The sequence below is a fragment of the Pelodiscus sinensis genome, chromosome 19 (assembly GCF_052426305.1).
Source record: "Pelodiscus sinensis isolate ZL-2025 chromosome 19, ASM5242630v1, whole genome shotgun sequence".
Classification (NCBI taxonomy): Eukaryota; Metazoa; Chordata; order Testudines; family Trionychidae; genus Pelodiscus; species Pelodiscus sinensis.
In genome coordinates, this window is record NC_143070.1 from 23039011 (window position 1) to 23051582 (window position 12572).

Below are 12572 nucleotides of genomic sequence, written 5' to 3' on the forward strand. Positions count from 1 at the left end.
AAAACAAAAAAGTAGTCCCTCCCTCCAGCCCCAGGGATGGGAGGAGGAAGAACCCCTGGGGCTGCAGCAGGAGCAGATGTGAGGGCTGGGCAGGGACAGAACTAACAGCCGGGCTGGGGACAGGTGGAGGTGGGGGCTGAGCAGGGACAGAACTAACAGCCGGGCTGGGGACAGGTGGAGGTGGGGGCTGAGCAGGGACAGAACTAACAGCCAGGCTGGGGACAGGTGGAGGTGGGTGTTGGGCAGGGACAGAACTAACAGCCGGGCTGGTGACAGGCAGAGGTGAGGGCTGGGCAGGGACGGAACTAACAGCCAGGCTGGGGACAGGCAGAGGTGAGGGTTGGGCAGGGATAGAACTAACAGCCGGGCTGGGGACAGGCGGAGGTGGGGGCTGAGCAGGGACAGAACTAACAGCTGGGCTGGGGACAGGTGGAGATGGGGATGGCAGGACACAGAATTAGTCAGTTCTTGTTTGGGAGGTTGGGGAGAAGCTAAAAGCTCTGCAGCTGCAGGGAATGATTTGTACCAATCTGTGTCCTGAGATCTCATTGACAGGGCTTGACAAACCCCGGCAAGAGCCACTCGCCAGCGCCGCACGGCGCATGTGCCAGACCAGCACTGTGCAGGCGCAAAGCCCAGTGAATGGAGCGCATGGAGCGACCAGCTGAAATCCATGCACCATGGATGAGTAGATTCAGCGGTTTGTCTAGCCCTGCTCATTGGGGTCTCCCAGCCAGATGTTTGGGGGGGTTGGCAGGGTTCAAAGGGAGGGGGCTTGGTAATAGTAGCGAGCAGGGGGCACAGCCCACTAGTTTAATCATAAAATGTTATTTGAGTGTCAGAATGAGTGCAAATAGCAAGGAAAGAATGTGTTCTTTTAAGGAGGCTTTGCAAAAGGAATATCCTTTTTTAAAGAAACTTGACAATCCACACAACATTTTGCAGCTGTTATAGTTGTAAGGAAAGATTGCTTATGGTGAGAAATTTGACATCACCTTTATATTCAATGAAAGATACATCAGTTAGTTGTCCGCTCTGTAGCTTCCAGTGCTTCAGTGAAGAAATGTATTATAAAAGATGATTCTGTTAAAATTGAGTTTGTGGCAATGCCAGGAGCAGGAGCGGCCCGAGGCCGGCTGTAGCAGCTGGCGCCCCAGGCAGAAAGCACAATCAACGCTCCTGCCTGCACGGCTGTCAACTGCCATGACGTCATCATCAGGTGCCCGGGCCAGCAACACTCTAGGCAACTGCCTAGTCTGCCAAGGCTCATGGGCCGCCCTTGGCCAGGAGTAATTATATAACAGACCATAACACACTATCAGTTTCAGATCTTTTGAGTGGACCTCTAAGATAACTTCCCCAAACAATGGTCTTGCACAAGAGACCAGTGTAGACAGGCAACATCAATTTCTTGCACAAGAAAGCCCGATGGCTAAAATGGCCATCAGAGCTTTTTTGAGCAAGAGAGCATCTACACTGGCACATGCCAGTGTAGATGCTCTTTTGTGCAAATGTTTTAATGCAAAAACTCTTGCATTAAAAGTATTTGTGCAAAATCATACCATTGTAGATGTAGCCTACAAGTAAATCCAGGAATTAAACAGAAGCTAAGACAAGATGATGAAGTGAAATCCCTGCTCCTCTCTACTGCAAAACTAATTTTGAACTTTTTGACAATAGCTAATCACTCAGTCTGTGCTCTCTTGCTCCAGCTTCCCAACAGGAAAAAAGGAACAATCATCAAAAGCAGACAACAATTATAGTAAAGCAACACTGTCTGCTTGCTTTGTACTCAGCAGACAACATTATCACTCATCCCCACGGTTAGCAAGACCAACTACTTTCAGCTGCATTTCTCTAGTTACCAACTATAGAAATGATTCCTGAAAGTACAGTCTTAACAGCAGCCTGCTCGCTACACACCCACACTCATGTGCATTCACTTTCTCCTCATGAGGAATGTTTTCACACAACACTTAGAAAACTAAAGAACAGAAATAATCTCAGCAAAGTGCTTGTCCCATTCAAACACACTCCACCAGGTTTAGAAATCTGTATATTAGAATATGCTCTGTGTCCCTGTTTACAGAAACATGCCTCCTGATTAGCATGTGGAGCACCTGGCAGCCAATCAAAATCTCCTGCTGTTTCTTCCTGAAACTGCAGTTCCTGGGGCTCCTGTAAGTCAGTGGTAACAAACTGCCAGTCTGCAGACCAGCAAGGGGCCAAGAACCCCTGCCTGCCGGGCAGAGATGGAAAATACTAAGTAGAAATACTTGATCACACTACGCAAGACCTTTTTTGGGTATTTGTACTTTACTCAAGTAATTTATTTTTGTCACACTTTGATTTTTATTCAAGTTATTTTATTTTTTTAGACAATATTGTACTTTTTACTCCACTCCCATGTCCAGAGGCGCTGGGTTACTCACGACTCGCATCGTTCTGATTTGCTAAAGCCCAGCTGCATGTGCAAGCACCAGTCATCCAAGAAATAGCCAATCCACAAGCACAATGCCCCTGCCAAGGAAGAAGCCTTTTAATAGCTGCTCCAACACCTTGTCATTCAAACCCAGTATCCCTGCAGGCCCTGCCAGCCTGAGACCTGAGCGAGCAGGGCGGCTGCCCAGGGCTCCGTGCTGAGGGGGTGATATGAGCAGTCTCATGTGACCTTACCTGGGGCCAGGCAGCTAAACAGGAGGGAACCCAGCAGCCGGGGTCAGGGGGGACAGAGGCACTTACTTGTGTCGGGTGAATCCTCTGCTCTGGTGGGAGCAGCAGCAGGGTGGGTGGGTGCCGGGGCAGGGGCTCCCCATTCTCCCTGGGACAGAGGCCCCTGTGGAAGCCCTGTGGGGGGAGGTGGGGCAGGCTGTGCTGGAAGAGGCTGGGGGTGGCCGGCTGAGAGGGGTGGGGATTGAAGAAGCGTCTGTGTGGGCACTTGGGCAGCCAGCTCGTCAGTGAGCAGCAGAGCACACGGGCCCGTCGCCCCCCAGCTGAGCCCCTCAGCTGCTCTCCCAGGGCTGTGGATGACCAGCCTGCACTGCTGCCACCCCGGGCTCAGCTCTGTCCGTGACCTGCCCAGCCGCCTCCCTGCCAGGGGCTGCAGACGTGTCTGCTGGGGTAGAGAGGAGGGACATGTCTGCCCCGCCAATGTGAGGCGTGCGCCTTTGGGACAGAGAATTTCTGTCCCGTCTCCTTGTTTCTTGCTTGGGGACGGGCACTGATGACAGGTGCTGTGGAGGTTAATGCAGCCCCAGGGAACTGCTGCAGCCTGACAGGAACCAGACACACAGGAAGTGCCTGATGGCAGCTGCCCCACTAGCTCACCCCTTAATCCAGTCCTGATGCCAGCAGTAACAGCCCCACTGCTGGTAACTCATAGAGGCCCTTGCTGCCCGAGGAAGAGGGCAAAACACAGACCTCACTGTAAGCAGGATTTAAACCTGCACAGGGAAACCCTATTGGATTTCTAGTCCAACACCTTAACCACTCGGCCATCACAGCTCTGGGCAAAGTGAAGCCAGGGAAACTGGTAAATAATCCCAGTGCACAGGCCTAACGTCACCCACCATAGAATTCACACAGCAAACCCTTTCAACAGTTGTGCAGTGGAGTCCTGACTGTTTTGGTCTTAGGTTGCCTTGGAGGTGAGTTCTGCTTCAAGGCCTTCTCTCCTCTTTCTTGGTCTTCCTTTCCCTTTTCCTTCCTCTTCTCTTCTCTCCTTTTCCTTCTTCTTGCTGGTCTCCTTCTTGGACCCCAGTTTATAAAGAGAAATTCAAGTACCGCTTAGTTCTACCTTAACCAATTATTTTAGTATAATTTCACTATCCAGTCATAACTTACTGTAACAGAATTACCTAAAAAGCATTGCTTCTTGGCCGTTTGGCTAAGATTGAGCACTTCCTGCCTCTCAGAGAGGAATAAAAGTGGCAAGAGGCAGCAGGACCCACTTGTGCCTGTTGTTTCAGGGTTAAAGTAGAAGGTATGCAAGGAATTGTGCAGCTACTGCCCCACATTGCATTGCCTGGGAATTGAACCCAGGTCAACTACTTGGAAGGTAGCTATGCTCACCACTATACCACCAATGCCTGTGCCAACCATGTCTGTAAAAATTAGTGAGGGAAGTCCACATCTGCCATGAAGCGCACTTGAGGGAAGAGGGTGCCCATGTGGTCTGGGGTAAAGCATAACCTCTTGCCCGATTGGCTAAAATCGGGGGGGGGGGGTGATGTTGGGCAGTAACAGCCTTGTGGCTCTCTGTGGTGTGAGGGATTGGCTGGCATAGGAGTCCCAGAGGTTTCTGGGTGGGCAAGTACAGCTTCTTGTCCCTTGGCCTAAGTTCAAGAGCAGCAAAGGGAGGTGGCTGCCAGACACTCTGCATGGCCCAGAGGTACAGACCAAGAGCTGCCCTCATGTTTTTTGTCATAGTGTTTCTCGGCCATTTGGCTAAGATGGAGCGCTTCCTGCCTCTTGCAGAGCCATGTCACAGGCACAAGCCCCCAGAGACCCCTCTGGCCCTTCCATGGACACAGCACAGGACCAAGCAAGGGGCACCAAGTGCCAGGCACTGTCATGGTCCAGGCCAGAGATAAAGCTGTGGTTCAAGGAGGAGTCTGCAGACCTGGCAATCCAGGTGGAGGAATGTGGATATTTATGGCCAAATGGCTGATGGCCTTGCAAAGAAAGGCCACCTCCCCCTCCCCAGACCAAGTCAGAGCCATGGTCAAGGAATTGTAGCAGGGGTACGTGAGGACCCGTGAGCACAGCTCCTGCTCTGGGGAAGCACCACAGCACTGTGCATACTGTGAGGAACTGGACCAAGTCCTGGGGGTTGGAGAATCCTGTCTCCAGGGACAGTTGTGGAGTCTGGGATGGAGACACCTGGGCAGCAGCAGCTGCAGCTTCAGGACAACAACCCTGCTGACCAGCAGCTCCAGGATAAGGAGGAGAATTCCAGGAACGTTGTGACCCTCACCCTGGAACTGGTCCCCCAGATACAGGAGGCTTCCCAAATGTCTTTGGGCACCCGGGAGGGAACATCAGGTGAGTGCTGTGAGGTGGCAACACACACAGGGCAGGCGGGAGCACAGAGGATGACACGCTATCGTGTCACGTCATGCTGATCGTAGGTTGGGGGACACCACACATGTCTGACCCCATAGAGGGCCGTGTCCCCCCCCCCACCATGTGTGCAAGGCACCACCTGCTCCTGCAGAAAGTGCTGCCAGCGGCTAATTTCCTAACACTGGATGCAAGCAAGCAAGTGTAATGGGGATGTAGCTCAGTGGTAAAGTATTTGACTACAGGCAACGTGATCCCTGGTTTAACTCCAAGTGCCCCCTGAATGGTTGATCAACTTCATTGAAACTTGTGCATCTCCAGTTGTATCACAGTCTAGATTTCTGCGGTGCAGAGATTACTACAACCCCCAATGTGTTCCTGTGTCAATGCACATAAACCAGGCAAACCCATCTCAACTGAAACAAGTTCAAATCTGCTTTGTGTCTCATTTCTATTCCCATCAATTCAGCAAGGGTGTGATCTGAAGGTCCTTGGTCTACCTGGGCTATGCTGCGCAGAAGAACAAGAATCACACCCAGTGGGGGAGGAATGTCCACAATCAATCTTCTGGAGTTTGATTTAGCAAGTCCAACTAAGACTCACTAAATCAAATCCAGAGGGTACCCCACCAGTTTCCAGGACTTCTGCTCTTTGCTCCGTTTGGGTTCCTGCAGTAGGGACACAACCAGACTCAACTAACAGAGGCCAACTCTAGCTATGTAGGGTATGTTTACACTTGTACACTCTTTGCAAAAAGAGATGCAAATGTAAAGATTGGAAATTGTAAATGAAGCCACCAGGGACACATACAATGGGCCTGCAGAAAAATGAAAGAGCTGAGCACTTTGCAGAGAACAGGCCAGAGCCCTGCTGGGAGAGGCTCTGCTGGGAGAGGCTCCATCATGCACAGACTCTGCGCCGAGCCAGACTGCTGGGAGGAGGCTCTGGCCATGGACTTTCCTCCACTCTGTTACCTCCTGCACCTGGGGCTGAAAGGGACGTGGGCTGCAGGCTGGTCCTGCCCAGCTGCCTTCCCCAGTGGGAGCAGAAAATGCTCATGGAAGGGCTCACACGTTGTCCCCAATGCACTGGCCTGAGGGCCTGAATTCTTGCTGCACCTGGGTGCACCCAAATTCCCCTTCTGGGGGGGCAGGCTTCCCAGCTCACACCCCTCCTGTCACACAAAGCTTGCAAACGGGGTTGATTTTCCTCCATCTCCCCTTGCTTTCTGCTGCGCTAAAAGAAATCCAGAAACCAGCCCCGTCTCCTGTCACTGGACAGATGGCCCTGTGCTGGGATATGAGAAACCATCCCAGTGATGCTCCTCGCAGCCCAGGAGAAGAAGGGGGCTCTGAGTGGAAGGAACCCAAGTAAAACAGGTCCCAGTGGGCATGAGCTGGGGCACTAGTTTGGCCCAGTTGAGTGAGGGGAGGTTGGTTCCATGGTGTCAAGGGCAGCGCTTAGGACTCTGCTGCTGCTGACAGCGAAGAAGCTGGGAGGCAAGGTGCTGGCAGCAAGAGATTCCGGCTGCCTCTTTGCCCTGGGTCTGCCGGCCGCCAGCCACCTTGACCAACCCTCAAACCAGCTGGACTAGCCAGCCCACGTCACAGTGAGTCACTAGTGGCCCTGTCAGAGAAGAGCCATTGGCAGCTGCAGAGACGGCCCTTCAGCTGCCTACGGCGCCTTTCCTCAAAGGGCCACTGGTGAGCTCTAGGTCTGATGGCCAGCTAATTCAGTTGGTTAGGGCATGGTGCTAATAATGCCAAGGTGATGGGTTCAAGCCCCATGCTGGCCACAAGGGTGTTTGGTTTGGTGACTTCCCTTCCTTTAGCTGCCTGCTATGGACAGGGAAGTAGAGACAGGCAAGAGGCTGAGACCTTTTCAGGAAACAGGCCAGAGAGCTGGTAGGAGGAGGCTTGAGCCTGCACAGACCCAGTGGCTAAAAGGACCTTGTCCTGGCCTGCTTTCCCGAATAGGAAGGAAAATCTTTCTCCTCCCTCCATTGTCCTCAATGGCGTTGCCTGATGCCCAAATTCCTGCTGCTGCAGTGGCTGGCCCAAGGCTCTTCATCACAAGTCACAGAGGGAGGCTCAATATTTCCAGAAGGCCTGGAGCACGTGCCTGGCACACAGAGCTGCTGCCAACTGCCTGGTCACCTGCTTCAGTGGCCCAGCAGCCTCCCTGAACCCAAACTGCTCCTGCTCAGGTCCCATCTGAACCTGCTCTTGCCCCTGCTCCTGCGGCTTCTCCTCCTGGAGCATCCCCATGGCTGCCGAGGCCCCTGCACATGAGGCAGTGGGACCACCCAAGGCTGACGCCAGTCCCAGCACCATCCCTGAGCCCCACTTCCCCCTTCTTCCCCTTTCTGCCATCCTCCTCCCCAGTTCTACATTCCCCACATCAAAATCAGAGAGTTTGTTCTTTGCACAGGGAGAAGTCCTGTTTGTGTTACCAGCAGGGGAAGGGGGAGAGGAAAGTGGGAAGAGCGGGCAGGAGAAAGGGGGGGGGGTAAGGGAGGCACAGAGAAATACGCCGGCATCACGCTCCTTCTCTGAGAATGGCCCCACGTTCTGAAGGGAACAGAAAGTGGCCTGCGAAGGGCGAGTGTAGCTGAGCAAATAAGTGTGCTTCTTGTTTCCCTGGCGGGTTAGTGGCTAGGGGTCAGCACTGTGCGTGCTGTGGCCGGGCTTTGATTCCCAGTCAGAGACAACAGCCTCATCTGTAGTCATAAAATTGGCCAAGTATTTGCTCTTCCCATCAGTGCTGGGGGGGGTGGGAGGGCCTGGGGTGCCAAAGACAGGCTCTGGCTGGGTGACTCCTGGCCAGCAGCCAAGAATATTTCTGAGGCAGCTGCTTCCCTCCCTCTGCTGTGCAGAGACTTGTAGTTCCTGGAAGTGGGGCTGTCTCCCCTCCTTTGCCTTGGGCCCATTTGGCCATGGTTCAAGGGGGTTGCTGATTCTGTAAATGCTGCCCTGGTAATGAAGAAACAGCTAAAGTGACACTGGCAAGAACTGAACCCACAACCTTTGAATGAGTAACTAGCCTAGCTCACACTGAATGGTGTGGCTTAGACTTGCCCCACACTGCTACACAGCCCACAAGCCTCTTATGCTGCTTCAGAGCCTGGTGATGACTGGGGTAGAGGAAAGGGATGCCCTGAGCCAGAATCTGTGTTGGGGAGAAACTGAACTGAGCCCGCTTGCCCAGCGCTGCTCATGCCCCCAGGCCCTGCCTCCTGCCCTCCACTCTTAACTTTCTTACAGATGCTGTTTTATCACACCCCTCTCACCCCCAGCCTGACCGTCCTGCCCCACTTCCCAAAGGAGCCCTTGTGTGGCCATGGACAGAGGCTGCACTGGGGGATTGGCCCTGACTGCCCAGTACCTTGTGATGCCGGTGGCAGAGCACAATCTGGTCTGGAAGCAGCTGTAGCAGACATTAGGGGGTGCAGGAGTGGTCTGAGGCCGGTTGCGGCAGCTGACGCCCCAGGCAGAAGGTGCGATTGGCACCCGTGCCTGTACAGCTGTGATGTAATCACAGGGCGCCCTGGCAGTCATGACATCATCATCGTGCGCACGGGCTGGCAGCGCTCTAGGCAACTGCCTATTTCCCCAGGCTCACGGGCTGTCACTGAGGGGGTACAGAGCTGACTGGCTGGGATTTTTGTGAGATCCTCAAGCCACATGTAGCCAGCTTCCCCCCACCCCCTTGCCCTGTCCTGGGGAGCCAGACACCGCCAGAGCTGGAAGGAAATGGGGAATGGCTGCACGCTGGGAGTCAAAGGTGAAGTCTGGGACCATAGAGTAGAAAAGTTTCACCAAACTGCATGCAGAGAGCACCATGGCTTAGCTGGTTCAAGCTACTGTCTAGCAAACACAAGATCCTGGGTTCAACTCCCAGTGGTGCTTGTTGGAAGTGTTTGTTTACATTTTCCTATGTGCTTCTGGGACACAGAAGAGGCCTCCCCTGGCCACCCATGGAACTGCTGGTTCAGGAAAAGGCTGATTGGAGAAGAGAGTTGGAAAGAAGGAAACCACAAGTGAGAAGCACCTGATGCCCACAGACCCTCACTCTCCATGGCTGTAGGAGCTGCAGAGGTTGCACTCACAGGATCTCTGGGCACTGACACCCCCAGGGAATCACAAGGGAGTGTACTGCAGGCTCTGCTGTCCCAGCAATTGCAGTCAGAGCCCTGCCTTGCCAGTGCCAGTCACAGCAGCCTCTGCACCCGTGCCAGGCTTGTGGTTTCCTTCTTCCCAACACTCCTCCCCAGTCAGCCTTTTCCTGAACCAGCAGTTTGATCAGTGGCCAGGGGAAGCCTTTTCTGTCACAGGAAGAAAATGTGATCAAAGGCTACAACAAGTCACCAATGGGATTTGAACCCAGGATTGCTTGTTTATAAGGCAGCTGCTTTAGCCAGCTAAGCCACAGTGCCCTTTGGAGCAACATCCCCAACACAGATACCCTTCTTGGCTATATGCCAAATATTGAGTTTTTCCAGGATACCTTTTGTATCTCTGAAAAACCTCTGCCACATCCATGGAGATCAGTTTCCAAAAAAGTGGGCGTGTTTTTTGGAAGGCCTGTATTCCTCATTTTAGTAGGAATAAGGGCTCTTCTGAAAGAGGAGGTTTTCCCTACATTTGGGCCTGTGTAGATGGGCCAAATGTCAGAAAAGCCTATTCTGAAAAAAGTGTCTCTAAAACTGTGCTAATTTATGGTCTCAGACAACACCTTTGAATTCCAAAGTGCAGCCCTTCTTTATTTTAATCCAGCCTTCAAGGGGTCTCAAGGCCCCTGCATCCCAAGAAATGCAATTAGCAGCTCAGACCCATAATCTTTTTGTCAATTGCAGTACAACCTAAGGATTACTTGCCAAGCACGCACTACAGTCTGCAACTCTACCAGCTGAGCTAGTGAAGGACGCCTGAGTGAGGCCACTGGTTTGTCCATGTTGGCCCATCTACAAGTGTCAGGGCAAGTGCTCCCCCAAGTGGATGTCGTCGCAGGCGAGGGGCAGAAGAACCCTGGAGCACAGGGGTGCTTCACATGCAGAAGGACCCCAGAGCTAGATCCATTTATGCCACAGCAAAAATAAAATAGCTGGGTTCTTCTCATGGGTCTTTTTTTGTTTCAATGTCTCTAGGGGTGCAGAAGGGGCAGACCCAAAAGAACCAAACCATTTGAGTGAATCTTGGTCCAGCCTCTCACTTGTGCTGCTCGCTCTCCCAGACTGTTCCTACGCCCAAGGCAATAGCTCCACACCCAACATGTGGGTTAGCAGAGGCCAGGGGGCAATAGGCAGAGCCTGGCAGCTGCTGGGACTGGACCTGAGGGCATCAGGGGAAGCAGCAAAAACACAACCTCAGCCCCCTGCATCTCTAGCCAGGCTGGTAGGTTCCAGGGCCCCAGCTCATCGGAGCCTGCTGGATGAGAGACCAAGCGCCAGTGGGCAGTAGACACCCAGAGGAAGGCACAAAAATCTCTTCTCACCAGCCTGAGAACAAGACACCTAAAGCGGGAGGGTTTTGCAACAACCAGCCTAGGAAAATCCCACCGACAGTTCAACTCAGGTTGCAAAGTTCAGAGCCCTGAGTGCTGCCCCTTGCACCATGGGACAAACAGCTGATGCTTTTGGTGGGCCCCTGGGACTCTCAGCTCTCAGGCTGCCTCTGCTCTCCTGGCTCCCTCCAGCTGCCCCATCCCAGCTGCTTATTTATTGTTTTGTTTTTATTTAAGGCTTGTTTATTTTTTGTTTTTATTTAAGTACCAGCTCTAGAAGAAGCTGTGTGACACTCTTCCCTCCCCCATCACGGCATGGACAGGTTGCCACCCCTAACCAGACTCTGAAATGGCCCCTGCATTTCCCCTGGCCCCATGGGGCTGTCAGGAAAGAGCCCAAGGCCAGGCTGCAGCCAGGGGAAGCAGGTGGCAGGAAGAGCCCCAGTCTACCTAGCTCCTTTTTGTGCAAAAGCCTCTTGTGCAAAAATAGACCTCAATTAATTATGCAAATGAACATGGCAATATGCTAATCTGTGCTTCATTTGCATAAGCTTTTGGGGAAGAGAGATGCAGTATGGCGATAGCCTAGGTGGTAGAGAGCCATGAAGTAACATAGACTCAGGAAAATCCCTGGGCTGCAATGCTTAGTTACACACAATAAGAATAATTCATCAGCTCAGACGTGATTTCTAAACCCCCAAACAAGGAAAATAATAAAACCTGATGGACTAGGGAGACTTTTCCCTACCTACACATTTCAAGAAATTCAAGCCTGAGTAGCACAAGACTGCACGGCCTAAAGGACAAGATGTCTGGCTTCATGTCAGAAGATTGAGGGTTTGAGTCCCTTTGCAGTTGTATTTATCTACCTTCATCTGTGCTTCTGGATCCTGCTGTCCTTGGCCTGGAAAGGTCCTATGTAACACTAAGGCTTTTCTGTAACTCAATTGGAAGCCCTGTAACTATTCAGTAGGTCTAAAGCAGTGGTCTCCAACCTTCTTACACCCAAGATCACTTTTTAAATCGCAGAACAGGTGAAGATCTACCGCCCCGCCCCTTCCTTGAAGCCCCGCCCTCTCTATTCTCCACCTGTCCATCACTTGCTATCCCTAGCCCTCACTGACACACTCTGATAAAGTTTATTTTTAAATTATGCGATATATAAAATTAAAATCAGGTGTTTATAGTTATGAAATAAATGGTCTGTTTTTTATTCATGCTATTTAAATCTAAAATGAAGCATTTATAATTATACATTTTGTGGGGACAGAGTTCTGCGGCTGGGGGCAGGGGAGAAGGAACAGGGTCCTGGGAGGGCAGAGGACAGGGTTCTGCAACAGGGGACAGGGTGCCAGTTGGGTCAGAGTTCAAGGAGTGGGGACGGGAATGAGGACAGAGTTCTGTAGCTGGGGACAGGGGAGTGGGGCCAGAGTTCTGTGGCTCGGGACAGGGGAGTGGGTTCTGGGGAGCGGGTAGTGTGGACAGGAGGTAGGGGGCCAGTGGCAGCAAAGTCCCCTGCATCTGCCTCCTCCTAGGATTCTCCCTCCCCCCCCACCCCGGCTCCAAGGGAAGCCAGCACGTGCCTCCTCTGGGCCCGACTCCCCCCCGCCCCTGTGGTGCAGGGAAACCCCACGTGTGCCTGACCTGGAGCCAAATCCCCTCTCCCATGGCGTGGTGCGGCATGGCCAACCCCCTCCCACAGCACGACCAACCCCCATGGGTGCCTGCCCCTGGGCAACCCCTGCGCTCTACTCACCCCTCCAGCGCTAGCGGCACAGGGAAACTGCCGTACTCCTCCTCCAGGGCCGATGCCCCCTCCCCCAGCACGCAACAGAGCTGTGGGAGGGGAGCAGCCCGTGCACTTCTGGAACCCCCGGAAGTGACGTGGGCTTCAGACAGGACTTCCATCCACTCCACGGGAAGCCAGCACTACACTAGAGGTAAGTAGTGAGGCTTCTCAGGGACGGGGGGAAAATGGGGGTGGGGGTGCCCAAACACCTCGCAATCAA

The 12572-nt window shown here is 53.0% G+C and overlaps 3 non-coding genes across 3 annotated transcripts; all 3 read right to left on the reverse strand.

Annotated features, from left to right (window-relative positions):
* Nucleotides 1-1683: 1683 nt before the first annotated feature.
* On the reverse strand, nucleotides 1684-1899 carry LOC142821674 (small nucleolar RNA U3). Its single transcript, XR_012898362.1, has one exon. It is a non-coding gene; the product is annotated as a small nucleolar RNA U3 (small nucleolar RNA).
* A 1523-nt stretch (nucleotides 1900-3422) lies between these two features.
* On the reverse strand, nucleotides 3423-3504 carry TRNAS-AGA (transfer RNA serine (anticodon AGA)). Its single transcript has one exon. It is a non-coding gene; the product is annotated as a tRNA-Ser (tRNA).
* Nucleotides 3505-4016: 512 nt separating this feature from the next.
* TRNAG-UCC (transfer RNA glycine (anticodon UCC)) lies at nucleotides 4017-4088 on the reverse strand. Its single transcript has one exon. It is a non-coding gene; the product is annotated as a tRNA-Gly (tRNA).
* Between the last annotated feature and the right edge of the window lie 8484 nt (nucleotides 4089-12572).